A 12025-nucleotide genomic window follows, 5' to 3' on the forward strand; every position below is an offset into this window, starting at 1 on the left:
TAAACGAAGATCAATACGGTCAACGCAAATAGCATGATTTTCATTTTGAATTCCGGGAATTGCGCTACCTACCGAATTTCAAGTAGTATCAAATTGTTTATTGTTCATTGTTTATGGTCTTCTCAGCAAAAAAAAGATATACAAATTTTATTTTCTTGTTGTCTGTAGTACACAGCATGCCCTTATTAGAAAAAAGTCGGGGTGGTCTTGAACCGACCTCAAAAAAGTGGCCCTAAGCCGACCGACTCGGTTTTTGCTTTACTGTTGTTTACCACGTTCACTCAAGCGCTTGCCGTCAATGACTCACACAAGCCTGGCTCATCGGGCGGCGCTCACTACCGGGGTGACGCAGTTGATTGTACTATTAAACACCATTGAGTATTACCCATTACATACGAGGGCAGTCCGATAAGTAGGGTAGGGCGGGGCTAGTTGGTCATAGGGGTAAGTTGGCCAGTGACGATATCTTGGAATCTGAGCGTCCAAAAAATTAGCGATCTATGGATGAAAAATAGCGAATATTGATATAAACAAATAAGCAAATCGGAAAAACTTTTTATTAAGTAGGCTAAAAAGACGGACATGGTTCCGATTTCGCCAAAAATCATTCACAGTTTGCGCATTATAAAATGTGTTCTAAAACTGGTTAATAATCATGAAAAAAATCGGCTCAAACGTAAAACAAAGCTTTATTGTACGTATTAGCTTTAAGTGTTAATGGAAATCGCTTTTAAAATTATTTTTGTTGAATTTTCATGAATATTCTTTTTCATATATAGAGGGGCTAGTTGGTCACACAAATTGCTCGTTTGACAGCAACGCATATGAAATTTTCAGGTATGCCGTGTTTCATTACGCAAGCTATAAACAAATATAGAAAGCATATGTTTTACTGCTAAGCCCAGTGTATTTGATTCGAGGCAACCACCACACAAACCACTTGCTATATAATTGTCATATTTATATTTTTTGCTGTAAAATTTTCATTAAATATAATAAACGCTATCATTGAATATTAGAACTCACAATAATGCATTGAGTAATGTAGCATACCTGGAGGCTATTTCTATATACTTTGGGGCGAACGGTACAAATGTCATCAAAACAAATGCAAGCGGTTGTACATCGCAGGGATGCCAGGTGATTTTTTTCAAAAGTCTTGACATGGTACGAGAAAATATCTTCACCATAATATCGGAGGAAAGTTCTTCACACAAAAACGGAACTGTGATAACTCTATTTGTTTATTTCAGCATTGAAATTTTGGTTCCACATAATAATTTAATAATGTCGTTAATAACGTTAATAATTTAATAATGTCTGACTAATTCTCAACGATGATAATTCGAAATTTGTTTTTTTACTTGCTACATGATATTAGTTAACTGTTTTTGTTTTGATTTAATTAATTTATTTATAATGAAGGAAACTTCTAATGGAAAAACGCTTATTATTTGCTCAAAAATAACATGCCTATTTACCCCGTGTGTGGGGTTAGTTGGTCAATTTATTCTGAAATATAAAAACGTTAAATAAAAGAAAAATGTCAAATAATTACTCTCTGGTTATTTTTCATTGAAAGGGTAAAAGGTAAGCTTCATTATGGTACATAACATTCTAACGCAAAACTTCGTACTACGAAGTTATAACCAAATTTATTCAAAAATGACCAACTAGCCCCACCCTACCCTACTTAGCCTACAGAAAAAAAAAAAATTTTAGAATAGTGGTGATTTATTTCTCAATAAAGTCTCCTTTTAGCTCGATACACTTGGCCCAGCGATACTCCAACTTCTTTAATCCATCTGAAAAATACGTTCTCTCGAAGTCTGCAAAGTAGGCCTCCGTGGCGGCAATGACCTCCTCATTGGAAACAAAAAAAAAATCGCGCGGGGCCAAATCTAGAGAATACCGTGGATGGGGCAGCAGTTCGTAATGCAATTCGACCAAATTGGCAAAACAAAACTACGAGTCCGATTCGGCTGAATTTATGAATTTTAACAGTAGCCGTTTACGATTAATGTACTAAAGTCTTGTCCAGTTAGAATCCGTACGCGTTGCACATTTTACAGCGGCACAGTCAGTGGCCGCTGCAAGAAAGTTTTTACAGCGGTTTGTTTACAAATGTTTCCTCTTCTGGTGGTAAAAGTTTCAAATTTTTTCGTGCCGTAAGTCCGGAGTTATTCCACATGGAAGACAGAAGAAGAAAATTAATCTTGCACACCCACGTTGACAATCCAACGTGGTCGGGTGCGAAGATCGCGAAACAGTTGGATATCGCTAAAACTACCGTATGTGATGTGCTCAGACGATTCCGCGAGCGGAACAGCGTGGACCGGGCGGTTCAAAAGAAGCGTCGAAGCGGAACCTACGATCGTCAGCTGAATTGGAAGGTGTTGAGAACCGTCAGAGCAAACCCTGGACTGTCCGAACATGATATCGCTCAGAAATACGGTGCCGCTCGTAGTACCGTTCGACGAATCATTCACCGAGCTGGACTTCATTCCTACAAAGCAATCAAGCAACCAAATAGGACGATGAAGCAGAGTCTAGTGACGAAAACTCGCGCTCGTAAGTTGTATTATCAGGTACTAACGAAGTACCATGGATGCCTGCTCCAGGATGACGAAACTTATGTAAAAATGGACTTCGGCCAACTTCCGGGACAAAAATTTTATCTTTCCACGGCACGAGGCGATGTCCCCGCCAAATTCAAGTTCATGTTCATGGACAAATTTGCCAAGAAGATGATGATCTGGCAGGGTATATGCACCTGTGGTGCGAAGACGCCGGTTTTCATCACTACAAAGACCATGGATTCGAAATTGTACAAGGAAGAGTGCCTGAAGGAGCGTGTGTTGCCTTTCATAAAGGCACACAATGGTCCCGTTAAGTTTTGGCCTGACTTAGCGAGTTGCCACTATAGCCGGGAGGTTCTCCAGTGGTACCGCGACAACGGGGTGGATTTTATCGAGAAGGAGTTCAACCCACCAAACTGCCCCCAATTCCGCCCAATTGAAAAATATTGGGCGATTATGAAGCGGAAGCTAAAGAAGACCGGAAAAATGGCTCGGGACGCTGCAGGGATGACCAGATTCTGGAAAAAACTGGCCACAGAGGTCGACACTGCCGCTGTGCAACGTTTGATGGGAGGAATCACCAGAAAAGTGAGAAGTTTCATCAGAAATGAAGAAAAATAATTTTAAGGACATTTTTTTGTAAAAGTGCAAGAATATATCTTTCTTTTGGTTGATCACTCTTTTTTGTATGTCATTCTATCTCCGAGATATAAATGATTTCTTCCGTACGGATTCTAACTGGACAAGACTTTACACGATAAGTAATCTCTCTTGCGATACTGACACCATCGGGCGATGAGGCTAAGTACTCATCGGACCGCCCTCGTACATTATTAGGGGTGCATGTCACTTCTGGCCGATCGAAAGTAGATTCGCTCCAAAAAATAAAAATAAAATATTTGAATGTCGGGGATGTGAATATTCTCGGCACTGGTCTGAAGATGAGTTTATATTAGATGATAAGTTTTAGTGGGGATATCAGCAAATTTAGAGAAAATATGTTAGTTTAGGGTTACGACTACGTGCTTTAAATAACACCAAATAAGTTTCATTCAAATTCTAGCAATCTAAAACTACCTTCGGGCCTTCTAATCTGATAGAGAATAGTTTGGGTCCCAAACTCGATTATCGTTACTGGTCCTCATTGTAAATTTGGTATCGTGTATGACAATAACCGATCATGCATTGGCATTGCTGAACATAGCTACGAAGCTGAAACAAATTGCCTAAACCTTCAAGTATTAAAATCAATTTTCAAAAACGTTTGTTCGCGCATCATTCGGAAACTCATCGTACGTTTTGAGCCTGTTGTACTATATAACAACAAAAAATCGCGTTGACGCATTTAGCTTCATATTCCGTATGAGGCGAAAATGAAAATGGAGAAACTATTCATTCAGCCTTCATATATAGGGTAAGTTGGGGTGATTAGGACACACGGGGTAATTTGGACCATCCCTTTATTTCGAAAAGTACGGCTCAACTTGGATTTTTTATAATGTCATCTCCTTATATTGTTGAACTGTATGTACCTATCGTAAAAAAAACCTTTGGTAAATTTTACCAGGTTTACCAGGTATTCGGGTATTGTTCATGCAAAGCAAGCATTTTGATTGTCAGAAAATATAAGTTTTCGTGGTTTTAAAGCTTTTTCCGACGATTGAACAAACTTTTCGTGTATTGTGCAATAAAGTTCTGTTCGCCTACAGAAGAGGAACAATTTGATGCTGTGAAACTGTAAGTTTGATCAATAATATATATAATTAATATAAATTTAATTTTTGCATGTTGTGTGGGGTGACATGGAAACTTTTCTGTAGGGTGAATTGGTCATACAGTTTTGAAGCTTTTCGTTGGTCTAAATGATTCCGGATGCCGTGGAACTAAAAAGAAGGATGTACAGAAGATTTTTCTTTGAACAAGCACCGAAAGTGTTTGAAAATGTTCGAACAACAGTGAAAAGATTCATGCAGAATTCGAAATGGTCTCAACGCAATTTTTCTGGTCTGGCTTCTGACCAAGACAACTGGTATCGAACAGAACACTGTTACTGATTGTAATATTATCCCAAATTACTTCACATAAGCATAAGTATGTTTTTTCGATGAGACACAGACATGACCAAATCACTACAGAGACATTCCAAATTACCCCGCATCAAATTTTAATGTCCGAAAATCACCTCTTTTATTTTATGATATATTTGATAGTATGGAGCTTGTTTTGATAATTAAACATTATTTATTGAGAGAAATCAAGTGTAGCTCAGTGTTCAATGTGACATTTTTTATTTAGACCGTATTGGTTTGAAAATAATAGGCGATTTGCTTAGAAGGTTCAAACTATCCCCACTTACCCTACTTTTCGTTATTCTGTTCATACAGAACGCAGGAGGCATCTCGTCCAGGGTTACTGAGGGCAGTTTTCGTCGTAATATGCACCATCCGACGATGAATCATCATCTTTCTGCCATCATCGCTCGATTGTGATGGAGATGTTGGAGTGAACCAGCAAACAATCTAATCGGTCCTTTTCAGGGGCAGTAAATTATTATCAAAGAACGGAATTTTTTCAACATATCCAAAATCATTATGCAACAAACAGCCTAACGTAATTCTAAGCCAGATGCGATCGTATCTCGCACAAAACCCTCAAGTAACTTATTTCGCAGCGGTACTTTCGCGGCGAAAGTTCAATGTTGTACTACGGGCCCTCGGCTACCATCAAATATTTTCTCGGCAATTCATTGAATCTGTTGTGATCTGTAGCCCACAACAAGTAAAATGAATGGTTAAGAATATATTAACATCCTTAAACAATATCTTTCTCCAAGAAGGGAACCAAAAAGATGGCATTCTAGCTGGGAATGTTACTTGACTAATAAAATTGAATTCATGGATTGTCCCAAAATCAGGGGAGACACGATTAACCCTTTGCGGTAGTTTGTCTGCTCATAGCCACCGCAGTTAGGGAGTATAGTAATCTCATACCTTTTCCAACAATGTTGATACATTCACACTTTTTCTAAAAGAATTTCAATGTCTAGTAAACTTGTTCACGAATCAAAACGTTGCAACTATGCATAATAGATAACAGTACTAATTATAAACAAAAGTTGAAACAGAAAAAAATCCAAAGCAACCTTTTATTGATGAACAGCGAATGGAGCAGTTGTTTGCTCAACTTGTGATAAGTTACAATTCAAGTTAGTGATTCTCTAATTATTTTTTTTTAATTTTCAAGAGAGAAATGCGAAAAGCGAAATAGCACTGCTTGTGTAGCGTTCTGGTGAGGGTAACACAATTGAATCAGCGCTCTCCAGCTGCTTCTACTAAGCAACGCAAACCATCGGCCCTTTTCGAGGCCACTAAATGTTTTACTAACGTATTATTTCTCAGGTTTTGTTGTATTCTGAAATAATATCCGAAGCGAACTGAATAAAATCAGTTCGCATTCCTGGAAACCAAGTATGATATCAGGGCATGTAATGTACACAGCCGGCAAGGGTTTGCCGCCTCATTAAGTTGTGAATGCAATTATATCTGGATCAACGCCTCTTATGGATGTTCATCATTTGCAAGCTTTCCCACTCAAACTCGACAAACTGAAGAACGAATGTTGATTCTGCTGGAGCACTTCTAAATTGACCTGAAAAACCATCGGAAACAATAACAAGTTCGCACTGCTCCCATTGACAATGGTTACCACTAGTAGTGTCACTCCCGGATGAAGCAAATCCAGCACAACATCGCACGATCAGGGGGGAGGCGTGTTCACAAATCGTGAAGGAAGTTGACTGTTTTTAAGTGATTCTCAGTGCTGCTACGAGTGCATACATTTGCTGTTATCCCATCGAGGGAATCGAGGGAGCAGCATATCACTAGCAAAACTTTCCTGTTCCACTTGAATCACTACCAGCTGCACTCATCCTGAAACGAGCTTTCAGATGCAACTCAAGACGGTTTTCTTTTCTCGCTGGCTGCTTTTCCCATCGTTAGCGGTTGCTTTCCTGGTCCTCCTGGGTGGGAAATAAATTGCGAGCACTTGTCTTCGGAATCCAATTATTCAATCTGACTGATTTTTTGCTTGACTGCCGAAGGAGAAAAAGCTATCGATGAATTTGATTTTACTCTGTCTGCTGATTTCCTTTGAGTACGTTCTCTGGCAGTTCACATTTCAAAATATCATATGGAATCGATGTCCTAATTGAACTTTAAATCACGACAGAGAGTAAAACTGTATTGATTTTTATTTTGAGTCGAAAGGTTGCAATTTGAGTCTTACTTTCTGTCTCTGTACGATATGCGAAATTTGAAACGACTATTTTTTTATTTGAATAAACACAATCATTATAAAAATTCATGTGGTCAAGTAAAATATATCATCTCATAGTTTCAATTGCGAAAGCCGCGGGGAATTAATTCAGCACGAATAGCAAATAAACTCATCAAACAATTGATCCCCGCTGTCTACTAGCCAGACGATCGTTTTCCGCACTTGATGCAAACTGGCGGCTTCATTAAATAATGAGCAACTCTAAAAATACAATTCGCCATTTCGTTGGAGCTGGGAAAACGAGGCAACAACATTCACAAGACTATCAATCGCTCAGGACACTAAAAATAGCCCCTCGGCATGTTTCACAATGGAAAGCTCTTAGTGCTAAGAGGAAAATCGAAACTACCCAGAGGAAGGTAGGGTGTGCCAGACTCAACCGCAGTCTTGTAGAGAGTCGAGAGCACAAAGTAATATCTTTATGAATATTTAATAACAGAAGAAACTGAGCTTATAACAGTTGTCAATGCATAGTAATGTGCGGTGAACTGTTCCGGCTGTATTCTAGGAATATAAATTGAACCATGATGATACTCAAGATGGAACTGATGAGATAACTACATCTGCTCGTGCATTTGAAGTTTAATCACCGAGTAATGCTCCAGAGGAGAATGTTAGCAGGGGTCCATAGTTAATCTGATGTGCAATATATTGAACTCAGAATTTGAACTCCAATTGAACTCCAATTCGTCACAATTTTTTTTATTAAACACAATGATTCATTGTTTTTCATTAAACTGAATGCGCTTTTATATTGGGTTTTAGCATAAGACTTGAGAGATCAGTAGGGGAAGGTAGTCCTAATCCGATCGATGGTCCTGAACCGACCCATTTTGGAGCACGAGAGTGGCGACACTTACCAAACTTTTAATAGTGTCAAATGAAAGGTGTCATAACACTGACAGTTTTGTTGACCATGTTTACCATTTTCTTGCTCCATTCATTCTAGCGTTTTGACGGCATTTTATGTTTGCAATGTCTAAAAACTTGAAACATTATTCTAAAGCGAGAAATTGAAATATCTGTGATATAACCGCAAGGTGGACGTAGGTCTAACATCGGCTTAGCAATCAATAAGTAACAAGCATTTAACTCTTAGTCGTTTCATCTTTCGAATAAAGTGATCATCATACCACTTCGTATAGCCGGAAAAGAATTATTAACACTCAAAGGAGGAATCGATTCCTCCTGAACATTCGATAACAGAACTGCTGCTTTTAGTAGTAGATTTGTGTGATTTCAATAGCCTGTTTTCAAAGCAATTTTCAACACGTTGAGCCTCGAATTGTTCTTACTACGCTTTACATTCAGCCCGCATCAAGAGCACTTGCACAATATCAGTGTCGGTCCCCGCTCCCAAAAATATTTAGTGTATAAGATGAAAATAGTCAGAAATTCGACTGAAAAGTAGTAACATATCGTAAAACATCCAAAACCAAACAATTTTTATATATTCCCTTATTTTGTAACTATCAGTCCCAGTGATCTACGTTATTCTAACGAAAAGCTCAACGTTAGCCCCTAGGGACCGACACGGAGCTTAACGTGTTAAACAATTAAAATCGGTTGGCCGAGAGGTATTACCGTTCAAAACCTTGCACTCCGGTACAGAAATGAGAGACGTAGTCCTACGTGAACGTCGTGTGCTGAAAGGCGAAATGAACAAATAAAAGAGTCTTTTTCAAAAACGTCAAAATATTTTAATGTAGTGGAGCAGACATCTCTTTCTCTCAGACTGAACGTCAGCTTGGGATTGTACCCAAAGAAAAAGTCCAAACTGTCAACGGATATCGAACCAAGACCGGCCGGAGTGCAAGCCTGTTTACACGACCACACTAGCCACTGGTGCTGTTGCATAAATGAGTGATAATATTACACCTCATTATAAAATGAAGTTGAAAAGTGTTTTCTAAGAGTAAAAAGGAGAGCATAAACGTGCGTCTTTATCCTTCTCGGTCTGAGTGGTGTATATGGCAAAGTAGGGGAAAAGCTTTATCGCATGCTTATTTGCAATGTTTCTCTTGTTTCCCTAGCTTATATTGCTGTAGCAAATGATACACCAGTATGGGGGAGTAGCACATTTTCTCTCATTTTGAGGCTCATTTAATGTAATAAATCGGGATGCTAAAATATGTGCTAAAAATTAATTTTGAGTGTAGGCTATTTCGATTTCTTATGGTTTGCTCATCAAAACAAGCCATTTAAATTTATTTTATTAGGCTCATTTAGCGACCTAAAGCAACATCTTGAATTTGTTGTTGAATTGTCGTGAAATATTTCATTTAGTAAATTTATAAGTATGCGATATTTTTCTCAAAAAAAAAACTTCAACCGAACATCTAAATTGAAAGTATAACAAACGAAATAGTTTTCTCAGTGGCATTGAGTTACTTTTTTTAGTGTTTTGTATTTATAATCTATTCATTCGTTCAATCAACTGCAATTTTTATTTTTATATGCATGTATTTTCCTAAAATCTTTCTTATAAGCCACGGTCAACGATATTGAAGATCTTTTATTTTCTGTAAACATTGTAAATGGAAAGCTCGTAGCGTAACAAAAAAGTGTTTCCGTAATCGTTTCGTAACAAACATCGTGTTTTTTCAAGAACTCATTGCAATAAATATAAAAAACATCAAGATTGATGTTCATGATATGCATTATGTAAATTAGAATAGAGTTACATGATTTATCGAACAAAACGAAAATAATAATTTAACAGCTTAACTTTTATTTTAGTTCGATAAGTTCGATTGTTAATATATTTATGAAAATCATCTGGCAACCATCTCTTGCGCTCACACGCGACAAAATACCCTCCGAAAAGTTTCAACGCATTGAAATCCACATCGCATCGCGTTAACTATGTCCTCGGCCCTAGTAGCCTTTGAATAACTACTTTATATTAACTTATTAACTTTGGGCATTTGTGTGCACAACTAGGCACGCTTGTATTTGTCGTTAACCGCTGTCCTTTAAGGTGAAGGTGGAAGCTAGCCATTGTAGTAGTATAGGTAAACCCAAGAGTAAAAATGGGGTAATAGTGTTTGTGAGAGAAGAGCAAAGCACACGTAAATAGATCAACTCACTTATCAGACTGTGTGGCGCTTCATGGACACGAGTTTTTGAATACATTTAAAAAAAATAACAATTCAATACTAAAGCAAAATGTATGAACGATATGTTCCAATTGCAAATATAAATATATAAAGAAGGTGTATTTGCATATGAAGTAAAATTCTGATAATACGCAAGCGTAACATGAGCAAATTTATAACACATGCGAATTGGGGCTCTTTTGGTATTAACAAGTTCTTCCGCATAATAACTCAATGTTGATAATTCCTTAATATTTTCCTTCGTTGATCGTATTCACATATTCATGTTGGAGAGCCTTAACCCTTCTCTTCGTTGGCCGAGGCATTTAGATTGAATTTAATACTTTTCCGTTTACTGTTTTTGAAAGCATAGGCAGCCGTGGCAGTGTTCCGAGCTCTGCAATACAATTTTCTTACCCAATGTTAAAGTTGCAGAACTTACATTATAGATCCAATAAACGTAAAAATAATAATTGTGTTGCTATCAACACAATTTTGTTTGCTATGACTCAGGAATAACATTTTATTGAGTGGTTTTTATATCTGTTTCGATGATGTTGTCTGGCATCAGTGTTGAAAAAATAACGATGCTTCCACCAATACAAACAAAACCATTACTGAAGATTGAAAAACGAAAATTCAACTTCACTGAGAGGAAAATTTAGTAAATATGACGAATTTTTTGGTACATGTTACCAATTCTCTAGTCATTTTCTACCCTACTAATCATTGGTACATGTTACAAAAAAAGAATGGTAGGCACATATGTCAAACAAACTACAAATTGTTGGTCCAACATTGGTGAAATAACAGTGAAAATTTTGCTTCATAATTGTGAGAGGTAATCATCAGGGATAATGACAATATTTTTTAATAATTATTTTTAATTTAAAAAATTGTATTTGATTGTGTTTAATTCTACATACTTAGAATACATTATACTAATAACTTATTCTATAAACAACATCAATAATTCTCCTTGAAATCATTTTATAAACTGCGTACAAGAGGCAAATTTTAATCGCAGCCTCAACCACCTCAGTTTCATGAGCATTTCCAAAGCAAGTTCCCGAGCAAGTTCCCGTTCCTCTTCCTGCTGCATCGCTCTGATTTGCATTAGCTGATTAGCAGAGTGGCGGTAGAATTAGCTTGGATGGATGGTTTTTGGTAAACAAGTATGACGAGTCTGGGATCATGCCAGCTGTAAAGACAAGGAAAAAGGTCAATAATATTGTAATGTATAGAATATAACTGATGTTTATCCTTGGCGGAAATAAAACAGTTTCCCGACCGAGGTGACTGGTGTAATGATGTAAAAAAAAACGAATACTTATCTCCGATTTGTTTATGATGAATGATTGTACTGCATATAATTTTAAGGCCAACTAAAAAAAACTAAATATGGTTAGGTCAATTATGTTAATATGGATCAAAATTTCTTGTGATATTTTCCCCGCCGAAAATATGAAAACAAATTCTCGGGGGAGATGAATACATAATTGAATTCAATAAAAACAAAGTCCAAAAGGCAAATGGCGATTGCGAAGTGCGCACATCACAGTTGTTAGGTATGACAATAAAAACAAACTTACTAATGGTATTAAGTAAAATATACGAATTCCTTGTAGGAACATTCATTGCGTCTGACATCTTTTTTACGCAATTTTAGTAATATTTACAAAAATGTGTATATTTTACCAATGTTTTTGCTACTAAAGATTGCTTTTACTAAACTATTTCTCCAGTGTTCCAGAGCACTTGCTCGAGCTTTCCGACGTTTTTCACTATACAGTGCGAAAGCAGATGAAAATTAAACATCTTGTGAGTAATCGATTAGAATTTGGTTGATATTACTTGATGGGAAGTGTGCGAAAACGATCATTTTCTTCACACTGTTTCGCAAAATTATTGATTTTCGGGCGAATATATGGAGAGAGATGAAAGAAATGAGCGCCATTGTGGCAGCCATTTGTGGCTAGCTTCCACCTTCACTGCCATAATCTTGCAAAGTGA

This window comes from Toxorhynchites rutilus, chromosome 3, assembly GCF_029784135.1.
Source record: "Toxorhynchites rutilus septentrionalis strain SRP chromosome 3, ASM2978413v1, whole genome shotgun sequence".
NCBI classification, from domain to species: domain Eukaryota; kingdom Metazoa; phylum Arthropoda; class Insecta; order Diptera; family Culicidae; genus Toxorhynchites; species Toxorhynchites rutilus.